The sequence below is a fragment of the Lissotriton vulgaris genome, chromosome 2_1 (assembly GCF_964263255.1).
Source record: "Lissotriton vulgaris chromosome 2_1, aLisVul1.2, whole genome shotgun sequence".
Lineage (NCBI taxonomy): Eukaryota > Metazoa > Chordata > Amphibia > Caudata > Salamandridae > Lissotriton > Lissotriton vulgaris.
Window position 1 is genome coordinate 461,131,010 of NC_141687.1, and position 16,543 is coordinate 461,147,552.

At 43.0% G+C, this 16,543-nt stretch overlaps 1 protein-coding gene across 1 annotated transcript in view; it reads left to right on the forward strand.

The window, feature by feature from the left end:
* ANKAR (ankyrin and armadillo repeat containing) overlaps positions 1-16,543 on the forward strand; it is a 1,392,657-nt gene that overhangs the window by 556,956 nt on the left and 819,158 nt on the right. The gene's annotated exons all lie outside the window — the stretch shown is intronic.

The window sequence follows — 16,543 nt, forward strand, 5'->3', positions numbered from 1 at the left end:
TATTGCAGCTTGTGTCAGATATAAGCAGGCTGGTGCCCCAGTGATTTGGACAAACGTGTCATGATCGAGAAGGTTACTGTCCCCAAAGAGCTGCCCCACCTCCTCCACGCCAGACTTAGTCCAGGCCTGCAGCCTGGCTTTCGTTAGCACACCGCCAGGGACCGGGATACCCAATAAAGGGATGTTAGTTGCATATGGTGTTGTTCCTGAGGTGTAAAGCATAGCCTTCTTCCAACATTGGAAAGCAGTCGTAAGTAATAGGGGTCCCCCTGTCAGAATTTTGGCTTGTGGTAGAAGCAAGGAATGCAGTTTGCCCCGTTCCAAATCCCGGGGTGTAGGACAGCCACTGAAGTTGACAGGCACAGTAGTAATCCGTAAAGTCAGGGACTCCCTTCTCGGACTCTAGTTGAAGTTTCCGAAGGCTTATTCTCCGGCGGCCCATACCCAATATAAGTTCTATGAGGATAGTGTTCAGGGTGCAAAAGATGGAGTGTGGGATCAACAGTGGTAAATTCACAAAAAAGTATAATAAACGGGGAAGCATCACCATCTTTGATATAGCAATTCGTCCCATCACTGACAGCAGTAGGGAAATCCAGAATGTCACACTCGAACTTAGGGCGGCTATGGCCTTTAACAGGTTGCCTGCTAGTTGATCCCCCTGATCTCTGTACACCTGTATCCCTAAATATCTGAAAGTAGTGTGTGCTACAGGTACAGAGTAACTACCAAAATGTGTCATATCTGGGTGAATTCCGTCATGGAAATAAAAGGCATTAGATTTCTGTGAATTGATAGCGAGGCCCGACATTTTTTCCAATGTGGAGAATATAGGGGGGAGAGGTGCAGCATCTGCAGTCAAATCCCGTTAATAGAGCAGGATATCGTCTGCATATATTGATATTAAGTGTGTAATGCCATCAATAGGTATTCCTAGCTGTTCTGCTGATTTTTCTCAGGGCTATCGCTAAGGGCTCTAGTGCTAACACAAACAGCAGTGGGGACAGAGGGCATCCTAGCCTTGCGCCCCTGTGTAACGTATATGCACAGGAGATGTGTTGGCCAGTGCGTCTACAGTAGCCGCACCCATTTGAGATAATCGCCAGGGAGGCCAAAGCGCTGTAGCGCCGCAAACATATAATCCCATGTTATAGAATCAAAGGCCTGGCGTAAGTCTAGTGCCAGACAACCTGCTTCCTGATATTCCGCCGGAATGGCCGACATAATATAATGCAATTGTCTCGTATTTAGGGATGTACTACGATTCTGTAAGAATCTACATTGATCCCTAAGTATGAGGGTGGTTAAATATGGCAGTATGCGATTTGCTAGGGCTTTACTAAGGATTTTGTATTCAGTTGCTAATAAAGATAGAGGCCTATAATTAGAGATTGGACTGGTAGATGTGTCACCTCACTGAGTGACTGTCTTATTCCAGTCCAATATTCATAGAGACGTGGGCAACCTGGCTTCAGAAGTGAGACGACCAGGGCCTGCATGGTGGATTGTGGTTAGTGGCCAGCTCCAATACTGTCCTGTAAACTTCCTCAAGTTTGGGGACCAAGACTTCCGAGTAAGTTGCATAAAATTCTGTAGGTAGGCCACCGAGGCCGGGCGCTTTATTACGGTTAAGGCCTTTGATCTCCTGTTGTGTTATTTGGCCTGAGAGTTCCTTCTGTGTGCCCTCCAGTAGCATGGTGATAGGTAACCCTTGTAAAAACTCTGCTATCAGCGTGTCATGATTGTGTGTTGGCGCCGCATATAAGTTACTAAGATATTCACAGAAGGCTTCCTTTATCTCGATTTGTGTATGAACTGGACCTTTCTCCGGTGTAATGGTTAGTGGCTCCGGTCTGTCTTGTACTATGCGGGCTAGTAGTGTCCCAGCCTTATCTGCGTCAGTATGCTTCTGTTGTGTAAAGGCCCTGTGGTCATTAACCCGCAGTGTTTCTAGAGTGTCAGCATGCTCAATGCAGGCATCCTGTAAGGCTTTCCTTTTCCTGGATCTGTCACCGCCTCGGCTTCTAACATATTCATTAGGTTTTCTATGTTAATCAGGCATTGATGTACCTACCACCTGTCTGATAGTGGACCCCCTCACCACCACTTTAAACGTGTCCCAGTCTATTAGGTGTGAAGAGGCAGTATTCCAATTTTCAGAGTAGTTTGTAATTGTAGTAGAGATGGCGGCTCTGAACAGGCCATCCTCTAGCAATTGAGGCCACAGTTTCCAGGTCGGCACTGGGGTCGGTATTCGTCCCCAGGTAAGCGTGAGTTCTAGGGGATTATGGTCCGAAAATGGCTAAGTAGGTGGACTGACGGACGCGTGGAGCGATAGAGTGTTAGCACAGGAATCTGTCTATCCTAGTGTGGAGGTGGTGTACTGGCGAGTAAAAGGAATATTTCCTGTGACAGGGGTGCATCCGCCTCCAAACCTCCGACAGGCCCCAGCCATCTAACCATGTTTTTAGGAGGTCCGCCTGCTTGCAGGGGCCAGCACCATGCAGTGGGGGGTGGGAGCTGGGACCTGTCTAGGTCAAGGTCTAGTACTGTGTTGCAGTCTCCTCCCAAGATCCAGGGTAGTGCATCCCACCCAACTAGGGCTGTACCCAACCTATGAAAAAATGTGTCCTGTTCAAAGTTAGGGGCCACTCCCCAGGACTACAGTAATGCCATCAAGGGTTCCCTTCAATAAGATATATCTATCCTGATCATCTATGCGACAATCAAGTTCCGTGAATGGGACCCCATGTTGGATCCAGATGGTCTCCCCTCTGGCAAACGCTGAATAATTGGTGGAGTATATATTGCCTCGCCATTTTTTGCGGGTCTTTACAGCCTCCGAATCAGTGAGGTGCAATTCCTGGAGAAAAACTATATGAGCTTTGCGCCTAACTAATTGGGCGTGCACTCTGTGTCTTTTTTGTACCACCCCACAGCCCCCGCACATTCCAAGTTAGTAGATTATAGGAGCCTACAGTGGTGTGTTCTCTAGACATAGGTCAATAGGGTAGATAGGGCCCCCAGTAATAAGGAGCCGTTGAACTGTTACAGACCAGGAGTTAACCTTTGCCTTAAAAAAACTAACAATACTTGGCACAGCCAACAAACGGCGCTGGGCCCAACAATACTTCCTAACAAATAGGTACCAAATTACTGTGCATTCGCTAAGAGGGGGGTCACCGCCACCGTCCATACTGTAGTGTAGTTCCTATATTCCCAATATACTCTGCGCATTGGAATAATATATACTATAAATTTGACGTAGGACTGAGGTCAACTAGGTGTCTATCGAATATATTAGACTTAATTGTGAATGCCAGCTAGCTCAGAGGTCACTAGAAACTTTCTCGACTAAACAAGAAGGGATTAGTTTCTGACAACCGCATAAACATGACAACTTTGTTTCCCAAGATAAAAACTTATTTCCAGAGTTGCGGAAACAATAGATAGTTATTTCACTCAGTCAATCGTGCATGCTTCGTTTCACCAGAGGTGCATGGAATTATAGAGACGGGCGTTTTCAATAAAAAGTATTTTTTGAACAGTCTTCTGACTTATGCTGGAGAAATGAACTGCTACAATCGTAATACTGGTTGCAAAATACAATGCGTACAGTACGAAGAGTATTATAAAATAATACTGTAAAAGCATGATATGGTTTCTAAGCCATAAAATACATAGAATACATACATTAATAAATAAAGACTAAAAGTATCCAACTGGTGCTTCTAAAATACGCCCACCCCGGTGTACCTAACCTAGGTCTAGTTCAAGGAAAGAAGTAAGTGAGGTGTAGCTTAGTTTCAGTATTCTTTGCTAAGAATCTATCCAAGAATTCTCTAAGAGTCTAATCAGCTCCGTACCTTGGTTTTAGTATGAAGGAGGTCTGGTATCTCTCTCTCAGGTCTCGATTTCCCAACAACCAGCAAGGGTAGCTTGGAAACACTGGAGCTGAATTTCTCTGCAAGAGAAAATACAGCACCTCTCTCAGTGCGTCTGCTGGAGGGTCAGCTTCCTTCGGCACTTGCTGCAGCGAGCTGTGTCGTGTAGGTAGATAGTCGAACTGTTCCAAACCACCGTGTCCTTGCCTGGGCAAGTGTGGGCATATTTATACCTTGAAGGTGCTTAGTAAGGTTGAACATAATAACGTCATCAAAGACTCAGTTCTTTGAAAACTCCATGAGTTCTTGGATAAATCAATATTTAAGCAAGGGGAAGTCCCTGACTGCTGAAGGCGGTTTTTTCCACGAAATCGTTGTAGATTTTCGGAACTAGTGGAAGTAGCCATGCCGTATTTGGACTGCATAGGCTAAGTCTAAATATGGTTATTATGTCTATGCCTATATAAGGATAGGGTGATTTATACCTATATATGGGCATGAATCAGGAAAATTACACTAGGTTCCTAAATTCATATACAACACCCACTCCACTTTATTATGTTTAACTATACTAAATTATAAGCACAAAACATATCTAAAGCATGTGTTTACAATCCCACCCGAAATACCCAAAATGCATTTGAAAAGGTTGCACACGAAAAATAAGCATTTGTACAGTACGCATTTAAAAGCAATAGGCGTTATTCAAAACATGAATTATGATGTTGGCAAAGCTAACTGAATGAATCATGCATTGACATTCATGAAATGGCTCTAAGTTACAGAATAAAAGGTCGAGACCATTCCATAGCAGAAATAATATACTGTTTTAGTTTTGAGGACAAGGTCAAATATTGTCTCTAGGAAGTATTTTAAGAATTCATGTTTTCTAAGAATAGTTTTACTTTAAGCAGGTTACTTTGTGCCCCCAAAAACTTTTTTGTAAGTTTTTGGGAAAAAGTTAAAATTAGCCGTAGAAAAAAGAGAGTTCCAAAGCTTTGGAAGGATTGGTATGAAAACTGAAGGCCAAATTTAGAGTTCATGGAACGCTGTGTGCAGATTTCAAAAGTTATTCTCGGTGTCAGGAGAAAGCATCAAATCGTCTAGTCTGGCAAAGAAATCATCTACCACAGTAGGTGAAAGTGGAACTACTTCATTAAGTAGATCAATTGTGCATAGATGAGAAGCATCACCGTCAGCGTCATTCGCATTAGCAATTTTCGCAGCAGATGGTACCTGTGTCCCTGTTGTTTCACACACCTCACCATTAGCTGTAGTTGCTGGTGAGATCTCCTCCACAAATGCCGTCATCAGGTTTGTCAGCTGTTGGGGGCAACACGATGCATGAGCCGTTACCGGACCTAGCAAAGCGTCAACATCCGTTGGCAGTGCTGATGGAAGTTTAAGACAAACGTCCAACACGCATTTTTCTACACAAAGCAGGCCTCATAGAAGGTAAGATGCAATCTTGCCAGATTGGTCTGAACGAGAGAAACCATGTGGTGTTCAGATCTCTTAAGCAAGCCAAGCCAAGAATCGGTGTAATTCTGTCATAGTACCGCATGGCTAGGGGGGCGTCCTCCATGGTAGTCTGGGTATCGCTAGTGACTGGACTTGCCATATCGGAGCCAAAGGAACAAAAATAGAATTCCTGCTACGAGTCCCAAAAGAAGATGCTGGCCGCCGAACACAGATTGCACAAAATTTGGAAAAATGCCTAGGACTGCTTGAAAGGGTGCTAACAGTCCCGAAAAAACTGTCTTAAATACATGTACAATAACACTCATATCAGACATGTTTAAGATACGACCTAACATTTCTGCGAAATGTATTGGACAATTTGTTGATAATAGGGCATGTATCTCTGCAGAAGTCCTTAAGACTTGCAGATCATATGTTTCTCGAGGTCAGTGGCACAGTTTTTTGCAAAAGAATGCCTTTCATTCTGCTTAGAGTATCTATTCGTATAGAAGAGATATTCAGTGAAGGCCATAACAGCGACCCCCTGTCTGTCTTCGTTTTAGGAAACAATACTTGCATACGAGTGACCCTGGCTGACACACTAACGAGATAGGCTATACCTGGCATCATTCCACAACAGTTGTGATCACTCAACATTATGTAGCTACCGGGATAGCTGCCTAAAAATTGGGTCTATCACTGCTGCTGGAGAACCGTGCAGGTGGCAAGAAAGGTTATTCGAAGAACTCTCACAGGCTCTGTGTAAATTAATACCTTGACAAAAAAGTGTACCACTTAGCGAGTTCTTACAATTTTTTTCACTAATGAAAATGATTGAAAATGAAATGAAATGAAAATGAAATGAATGAAAATGAAATGAATGAAAATGAAAATGAAAATGAAAATGAATGAAAATGAAATGAAAATGAAAATGAGATTTATAAAGCGCGTTGCTGCCCGTGAGTGTCCCAGCGCTAGTAACAGAGGTACCTCCTTTCCCCCACTCCAACATTTGTGTGTGTATGGTAAATTCCAGGTCGACTTAATGTATTTTTTACCCAACCTTTCATACAGGCCCGCTGGTATGTGTCTTAAGCAATACGGAAACTGGAAAATCGTCACTGGTATCGTGATGGTGCCATGTATTATCCATTCCACGACAGGTTTCTCAGAAACAGTTAATGCTAATCTTTCCAGTTTTTCTATGCTCAGCACCGTATAGTCTGCTCCTCTTTGTGCCAAATAGATTTGTTTATCTGTAAGGTTAAAGACAGTAAACAATGACGTGGTGTTGATTAGACGCCATGGCACTTAGCCTGAACGGAGATTTTGTAACGTCCAGCCTAGCAGCATTATGGAACGTAGTTGAGACTAGCCATGTTGTAACATTAGCAAGTCCTGTTCTATTATGTCAATGGCAGATGATACAATGATGTCCAAAGAAAAAATTCTTGAGGACAGTGGGGCATATTATCAAGAAAGCTCAATACATTTTTGCCGCTTTTATCGGCAGGAAACTGCCTATAAAGTGGCGATAATGGGCTTGATAATATACTCCATGGAATTCTACTCGAAGCCCATGTTAGATGTGAAGTCATCTAACATGGGCTTCGATTGGAATTCCATAGAGCATATTATCAAGCCCATTATCGCCGCTTTATCGGCAGTTTCCTGCCGATAAAAGCAGCGTTAATGTATCAAGCTTTCTTGATAATATGCCCCAGAGTTGTTAACCGATTGTCCACTACAGAGAGAGCTTACTCTAAATTAATACAATAAATTTCTCGTATTCTTTCTGCAGTTTGCATTTGCGTGACTTTCCATGCTTCATTGTAAGCAGAGTATATACCGGCGCATATGAAACATTTTTAACATGGTTTACGAGGTCCAAGTAAGAAATCTCGTAAATCAACGCCTTCTTCATGTAAAGTTAAGTGTTGTTTAATTTCTGGAAGTGTGGATTTCTGTAGCCACTTAAGGCATAGTTTTCCTACACTGTATGTTGTAACTATCCCTAGATGTTGTCTCTGGGAATATCTTGGATCTGGCCTAGTTACTGTGAACCCTTGTGTTTTGTTCAGGAATCTATCTTGACAGTTATTCGTGTCTGTGCGCCAGATTAACCATTTTTTCTAATCAGGATTAGATCTGTTCTGTTGTAAAATCTGTTTTACGTCTACCTACTCATCTGCAGTGCCATTACTTTCAGGTGTGGCTTTAGGTATGGACCGTTTCTTTAAATCAGTGTCGTTTAAAAACATTATTTGTTCTGGGAAAATGCAGGCTCTGAAAATGTATAGGCATTTATATAGCGCACTACTTACCCGGAGGGTCCCAAGGCGCTTCGACCGCTGCGAAACCCTTCCTGGCTTCCCTGAGAGATGGTCCCTTAATGGGTATCTCCAGGGTGAGACCAGGCATCCCCGGCGGTCTGGTGGGGCTGTTAGTGAAGATGAGGCAAGCTAATGCCCAGAGTTGCCGAGTGTGAACGCTGATCAGAGTGGGCACCGAGGCGAGAGAATTATCGAGTACGCTGACCCTGGTCCAGAAACCTGCCGCGCCGGGAATCGAACCCTGGTCCCGGGCCGTCCTCTGCTCTCGGGTCTGCCGCCTCTAACCAGTGAGCCAAACTTCTAACCAGTGAGCCACACTTCTGGGAGCCTGGCTTCTAAACCTTGTACCTGCCAATCTTTTGTGACCCAGACAGTTTTTGTCTTAATGTTGTCTTTCCAAAAGTTAAAACCTAATGTAGACAGCAGAGCATAAAAGTTCGCAAAATAAATTTGTTTAGTATTAGTCAGCATGTTTTTCATTCCTGTCTTATTCATATTTTTTAAATAAAACGTTTTTGGATTTGTGACATTAAAAACTTAGAAGTATGGAAACTTTTCATAAAATGTTTTTGAGCTGCCCTTTGGTGGTGTTGGACAATGTTCCCATTGATTATAAGTAAAAACATTTCTAGGGTTTGCAGATTTGTGCAAATAATGGTGACCATAATGATGAAAACAATACATGTGTTCATAATCCGATGAGTATTCATGTTTTGTGAATTTAGCTGACATCTGTCATAATATTATTAACAGTTTTCAAAGTCCCAATCATCAGAAAATGTGCTGGGTGAAACAAAGTCACTCAAAGAAACCTTAAACTGATGTGGAATCTTCAACAGCTCCACCGGGCCATAAATGTCATAATCAGTTGTGTCCCATGCTATACCACCAGGTATAGGAACGGCTGTGATGTTCACTGATGACAGGTCTCTTCGTTCACGATGAGATGATTTGTGAGGTTTCAGGAGCAAGTTGATATTCTTACTTGCTGTGTCCATTGTTCTGTATTTTCCATCTATCATCTTTCCCAAACTTAAAACAAGAATGAGCCAAAGTAGGAGAAAAAGTACACCTAACACAATCCAAAATTCAACCCATGGTGAAACCAGATATATTTTTTCAAGTTGATGAAAGAGTTGGGTTATTTTTTCTTTGAAAGTTTTATTTGCTGGCGTACTTTCAGGTTCACCGGGATCCTCAGAAAATGTATCAAAGTTGATGAAATAGCCAGAGGCAGTTCTGTCAATTGTTGGGATTGCATCTGGATTTTTCGGAATCGCTGGAGCTGTTTCTTCCTTTGTCATATTAGTATAGTCAGAGGCTATATCAATGTAGACAGGTGTTTCTTGACAAACTGATATTTGGGTCTCAAGAGGTACAAGTTTCATTGCTTTGTTGCATGCGGCCACATGCATCATTGTTGCCGTTTACGATTTCTTAATTGCCACAATTAAGGAATCGCAATTAAAAAATCACAAAAAGATATGCATCAAGAAATCACAATTTTTTTTGCGATTTCTAAAGATTCCTTAATTGCGATTCACAATTTGCGAATTGCAATAAAGGAATCCCTTCCCATTGATTCCTATCGGCCAAGAGGCCCATAGGAATCAATGGGAAGTCATTCTCAAATTGAGAATGCAATTTCAAGGGTGCAAGGGGGGGGGTCCAAAGGACCCACCCGCACCCCTGAAATATAATTTTAAGTGCATTTTTCACACACACATGCCCCAAGGGCTTGTGTGTGTTTAAAATGAAACTTAAAAAAATGCACTTTTGTGCATTTTTGAAAGTTTTCGCAAATTACCATGAAGGTCAACTTCATGATAATTTACCTCTCCCTATTTGCGAATTCGCGAATTTAAAATGTTAATGCATTGCATTTAAGAAATTTCAAATTGCGATTTCTTAAATGCAATCGCAATTTTAGAAATCACAACATGATTGCGATTTCTAAAATCGCAAAAAACATGATGCATCCCAATTTTGTCAATTGCATTCGCAAACGGCCGAAAATTGCGATTCGCACCGTTTGTGAATGCAATTGACAATGATGCATGTGCCGGTTTGTCCTTCTTTTCTTACTGCAGGCTTATCAAAGGTGATGAGTCTTTCAGTTTGAACCTCTTGGATAGTAGCAAGATTTGGTCGTCTGCTACATCTTGGGAGTCCACTGGGCCTACTACTTATCGGCCACATGGTGTGGTTTTACCAGGTCAATTGACACAGACCGGTTCTCCTTTCTTCCAGCAAGGGGCGGCAGTAACACTGCTCTTGATCCGTGAATTGCTAGTACAGGTACTGGTTTTCTGTAAGAAGGCCCAAATTCCTTCTTATCCGCGAGCTTTTCTCTGACTAGATCCCCAATCTTTGGAATCCAGACAGGCCTTGCTGTGACAGGTGGTTTTTCTTCAGTAGTCATTGGCTTTTGTGTTGTGTTGCTCAGACTTCGTCTTGTTTCATTTAAGTCCAGTAGAACAGCCAAACGGTCTTTGATATCAAAGGGTTTGTGTTCCACCACTGAAGTTTAACGATCAAGCTCCTGGAAGAGCATTCTAGTACCAAATAGTAATTCATATGGAGTGATTCCACCCAGAGAATTCCTTGGCAGATTATTAAGACTACGTTGGACATTTATTAGATGTTTGGCCCACCAGTCACCCAAACCTAATACCCTAGCTGTTATAGATTGCTTTATGTCACAGTTTTTTCTTCCCATACCGCATTTCCCTCAGGATGGAATGGACTTGAGTACCGCAATGCAACGCCCAAGCTGGCCATGGCCTCTTTGTATGCTTGAGAGCTAAACGCAGGACCCTGGTCAGAATGCAGCGTGCCGATTGCGTATGTGCTGATAAAGACTCGCAAACCTTTTATAACAGTTCGGGCGTCAGCCGAGCGCTGAGGCCACATTCAAATGAATCTTGTCCTAATAGTTGTGGGACCGCATCCGGCCATGGTGACGTCTGTGTGTAAAAAGTCTAATGCTGTCCACCAGTGGTGTCTGTACTGGGCTGGCTACACTCTAGTCAGGTACCTGGTGGCTTTCAAAGCTATGATCTCTGTAACTGGTATCACAGTTCATTTCGAATTTGTAAACTTCGAAGCTCATTCCCGGCCAACAGTACATCTCTTCTAATTCTATTAGAGATTTTAAAATCCCTTGATGTGTCAGACCCTATCCCATATGTGCTTCATGAAAAAAAGCACCTCTCTGGTTCCTGTTTGGAATTACTGTGTCCCCCACTCCAGGGATTTGAGCAAAAGGAATGGAGTTTGCATTAATTTTGTATGCATATCCGAGTTGATAATTTAGAGGTTAAGCTGCATAGCTGCCTTTCATTGAGGCATTTACTGCTAGCATTGTTTCACCGTCTATTTTTGTTTTTGAACGAGTGATTGCAGCTACAGAAGCCGTTTGCACAGCTGTCTTCGTGACTTCATCAGCCAATGAATTCCCTGTAACGTGAACGCCATCACCCTGATGACTCAGTGTATGAATCACGTGAGTCTTTTGTAGTTCTTTTTGTAAAATAACTACTTGTTCTCAAAGCAATTTATGCTTAATTGTGCCACCTTTTGCGTCTTTGAAACCGTTTTGAACCCAGTTCTGCAGATATTCATCGTAAGAATGGACGCAGTAATACGAATCGCACACTGTGAGTGTGGGTAATTCGCAATCGGTATTTTCAAGCGCCATCTTGAAAACCTGTAGTTCAGCTCGCTGAGCTGTAAAGTCTCTGAGTGATTGAGTTTTAGTGACCATAGGTTTAAATTTACCTTTGCGCCAGCGACCTTTAACAATCTCGCACGCAGCACTATATGCTTGTTTACCCCCAATTGCGGGCTCTGGTGATCCGTCTGTATAAATTATACATCCGTAATGTTCTAGAGGCAGAATCTCGGTTGGCAGAGGACATTCGTGTTCGTATTGTAGAAATTCTTGTGTTTTCAAGTAGGGGTCAAAAACGTATTCAACGTCTGTTGCAGCAAAAGAATTAACCCATTGTATCCATCTCAGATGTAAATCCTTAGCATTTGGAATGCTCGCTTTTGTTACTGACTCTAAGGCAGGGACAGGTGTAACAGTCCGCATACGTTTACCCTGCGTGAGAGCTCTCTCTTTTGCTACTGCAGTTTGAACCACTGTCAGAATCTTTTCTGTTGAAGTGAATTTCATTTCAGCCTGTGCTTACAAGTGTGATTTGTAAGCTATTGGTACCTTTTCACCTTCATTAAAGGTTAGGTATGTGAATCCGCATCTCCCTGGGATGATTCAGATTACAAGATTGGGCACGTTGTCGCGTGTCTGTAACTGTGTTTTTGCTAACATGTCAGTTTGCACTGAACACAAAATTTCTGTGTGTTTTTGAGTCCAATTAGTTGACTTGAAAACAGGTTTTATTAGTTCGTAGAGAGATTTAACCCTTTCTGTGTAATTTAGAACATAAGTTCTTCCAAAATTCAGGACACCTAGAATTGACTGTACGTTTTTCAGCATTTTTGGAGGTTGGAGCAGCGCACATTTCTCTAGAAAGTTGGCTGCCAGGCTTTTGCCTTCACTTGATATTTCGTAACCTAAAAATTGGACGTTGAGGTGGGCAATTCGTGATTTCCTAAAATTGAATTTGTAAACTTCAGAAGCAAACCCAAGTATTATGGTGTTCACTCTTTTCAAGTACACGTCCAAATCATCGTCTGTAAGATAGATGTCATCGACATAAGATAATGCCTCATCATCATACGTTTGTAGTAACTCTGTTACCCTGGCTGAAAATAAACCTGGACTATTCTTGAATCCCTGGGGGATACGACAAAATTGTCCCTGTGTCCCCATTATTGAGAAATCGGTGAAGTACCTACTTTCTGGTGCAGTGTTTTGACAGAAGAAACAGTTAGAAATATCTAATGTTGTTTTATATTTTTTCTGCACAATGTAATTCATCAGTGCTGCACTGTGTGTATTTTGTACTGCAAAAGTATTGCAACAAGAGTTTAAGTGTCTGTAGTCCAAAACTAGACGATATGTATTGTCTGGTTTTGGAGACAGGAAACAAAGGATTGTTCATGGATGAGGTGCATGTTTCAATCACCCCTTGGTATTCAGGTTGATCTAAGATCTCCCTGACCTGTTTTTTAGCTTCTTGCTTAATTGGATACTGCCTTTGTGCAGTAGGTTGATTTTTTAACTGGATTTTATGATGAGGAGAGTCCTCATCGCATCCTACATGATTTTTGTATAATTCTGGAGCCTGAGCTACTGCCCATTTTCTGGCATTTGTGTATTTTTTATAAATTGGAATGTGATTTGAGAAGGCTGGCATAACTATCTCTTCGCCATGTAGGCACTCCCTGACAAATTCAGGTGGCTAGACTTGTTCAGCTAGAAGAATGTCATAATCCTTGGATAGCTTCTCCCACAAGAGTGCTTTTATTTGTCTAGTTATGTCCCCCTCTATCCGGAGTGTTACTTCATAAAACCTATGTGGTACACTAACCCTGGTGTCGGCAGTTTCAACTTAAATGCATTCATTCAAGTCCACTGTCTCCAGATGATCCTTCAGGATCTTGCGAGCTATGGTGACCTCTACTGCGCTGTCTAACATTGTCTCGGCCCACTCCTGGTTCTTGAGTTGTGTCCTCGTAATTTTGTTTGTGTTCCCCTGGTGAGGGGTGTGCTGTGGAATCCTTACAGCAGGTTGGACTGTTAAAGTCTGCATTACATATTGAACCAACTGTCTATGTATTTTAATTAGCAGTTTTAGCTGAGCTAAGAGTTCTGGACCTGTCATTTGTTCAATGTCAGGATGTGGTGTATAGCTGGCTAGTACGGCCATGTTGCTCCTGGTCTACCTAGTGGACCGAGCCTGGTAATGTGATTTTGATGTTATAGGGCACCTTTAAACCAGAGCCCATGCTCTTGGTAAGTTAGTGGAATTTCAACGTCCTCGAAGGGAATGGTTTCCGCTGGATGTTCCTCTATCGTATAGAAGTGGAACACATGTGTTATTGGATTTGCATGTGGAAAGATAATCCATGAATAAAATACCTCTGTCTGCCGATATTCATGTGCCTCTATAACAAATATTACTCTACCACCTCTCGATCATACTCCATTTTCTACAAGTTTTATATCCATAGTTTTCCTAAGTTTTCCGGGATGATTATAGCATCAGCAACGTCTTCATTAAACCTTGTAACTCAGTTATGGCGGATATTATATCCTTTAACCCACTCCAGACGTCTATTGAAGTATTTTACGGGAAAAAGGGGTCTGTGTGAAAAGCACAATTGAGTTACTCTAGTATCTAGTGTTAAATTATCGCCTTACCAAATGTTGGGCGCCATTTAGTGTAGTTCCTATATTCCCAATAGGCTCTGCGCATTGGAATAATATATACTATAGATTTGACGTAGGACTATGGTCAACTAGGTCTCTATCAAATAAATTAGACTTAATTGTGAGTGCCAGCTAGCTCAGAGGTCACTAGAAACTTTCTCGAATAAACAAGAAGGGATTTGTTTCTGACAACCGCATAAACATGACAACTTTGTTTCCCAAGATAAAAACGTATCTCTAGAGTCGTGGAAACAATAGATAGTTATTTCACTCAGTCAATCGTGCATGCTTCGAGAATTAGAGAGACGGGCGTTTTCAATAAAAAGTATTTATTGAACAGTCTTCTGTCTCATGCAAGAGAAATGAACTGCTACAATCGAAATACTGGTTGCAAAGTACAATGCGTACAGTATGAAGAGTATTATAAAATAATAATGTAAAAGCATGATATGGTTTCTAAGCCATAAAATACATAGAATACATACATTAATAAATAAAGACTAAAAGTACTCAACTGGTGCTTCTAAAATACGCCTACCCCAGTGTACCTAACCTAGGTCTAGTACAAGGGAAGAAGTAAGTGAGGTGTAGCTTAGTTTCAGTATTCTTTGCCAAGAATCTATCCAGGAATTCTCTAAGGGTCTAATCAGCTCCGTACCTTGGTTTTAGAATGAAAGAGGTCTGGTATCTTCTCTGAGGACTCGATTACCCAACAACCCGCAAGGGTAGCTTGGAAACACTAGAGCTGGATTTCTCAGCAAGAGAAAAGACAGCGTCTCTCTCCGTGTGTCTGCTGGAGGGTCGGCTTCCTTCGGCACTTGCTGCGGCGAGCTGTGTCGTGAAGGTAGATAGTCGAACTGCTCCAGACCACCGTGTCCTTGCCTGGGCAAGTGTGGGCATATTTGTACCTTGAAGGTGCCTGGTTTGACGTACGGTTGGACATAATAACGTCATCAAAGACTCAGTTCTTTGAAAACTCCATGAGTTCCTGGGAAAATCAATATTCAAGCAAGGGGAAGTCCCTGACTGCTGAAGGTGGGGTTTTCCAAGAAATCGTTGTGGATTTTCCGAACTAGTGGAAGTAGCCATGCCGTATTTGGACTGCATAGGCAAAGTCTAAATATGGTTATGATGTTATGCCTATATAAGGATAGGGTGATTTATACCTATTTATGGGCATGAATCGGGAAAATTACAATAGGGTCCTAAATTCATAAACAACAACAATACCTTGGGTGGTGCAACTGCGGATCCTCGGTAGCTCATCAGATCCCCGGGGGGAATGTAAACATATCAATGCCAAATCGTTACTATTGCCTTTCTCATACAGAACTGTACATTACCTGGGCAGTTTGTACAAACAACAGTATCAAGAAGATTCTGCACGGCATTACTGCATAGGCTATATACTTTAAGACCGTCTAACATTAGGGAACCCGGGGGGGGGCAAAAGAACATTGAGATCAGGTCCCTCGAACTAAGGATCAGAAAAGGATAACATTAGGAGTATGATTGCTACTGCATTACTCATCAAGTCCCAACTCGGATTCAGGTATGAATTTGGGGTTCAATGCCCAGTAAAGTTTTCCCGTGATCCTAGACCGTCTCCGCCATCTTTCCATGGTTGGCTCTGAGCAAAGTAAGGCCTGTTGTTAAGGTTCCTCTTTGTTGCTCGATCGCCAGGCGGGACTCTCAGACTTCTTTCAGAATCAAGTCGAGTGTATCCGGAGTGTTTATCACAGTGTCAGAGGAGGGGGCCCCAGGTGATGGGGGCCTGCTGATCATCTCGGAGGTATTGGTGGGTCCTCCCATACCTAGCTGGGCGCCCAGAAGCTTCCCCTTGGTTCTCCCCATTTTCTGCGCCTACAGGTGTCCAAGGTATTCCACAGGGTATCCTGAACCTTCAGGGCAAGCTCCAGGGGGGATTTTCCTGTACTCGTACCATCCACCAAGGCCCAATCTGAATGGGGTACCTTTGTGGGCCCAGGATCTCAGTAGCAGCTGCGCGCATGCAGGCCGCAGGTCCCCAGTAGTTTTTATGCGTAAGGTCCATTCAGCTCGGAGTAGGTGGCGATTTAGAGAACTGCCTGCTGCTTATGTAGAGAAGGACCAGTGCGTATCTCTATGGTCCAAGGGCCAGTGAGTGTAGTGGTGTGAATAGTGGTGTATCAGTGAGGCGCTTTGTGCACCACAGCTCCCGGCGCAGGGGAGGCCCTACTGAATGAGTCTGCAGTGTTGATAGTGGGCCATGAAGCATGCAGGATCATGGAGCAGCACCGGGACCAAAGCCAATCCTCCCTCGCCAGGCCCGTGGTACAGGTGGTGACCAGTCCAGTTTTCAGGGCCCACTCATGTCTTGGGATAACCCGGGTGAGCCCCGTATTCTCTCCAGCAGCGTGACAGGCCGGAGGTGCTGCTCGGCGACTTAATACGATGGGGGTGCGGGAGGGGGGATGACAGGCGCACGAAGCAGGCAGACCCCGGCCCGCTACCGGTACTCACAGCCCCATGAGGTTGATTAGCTT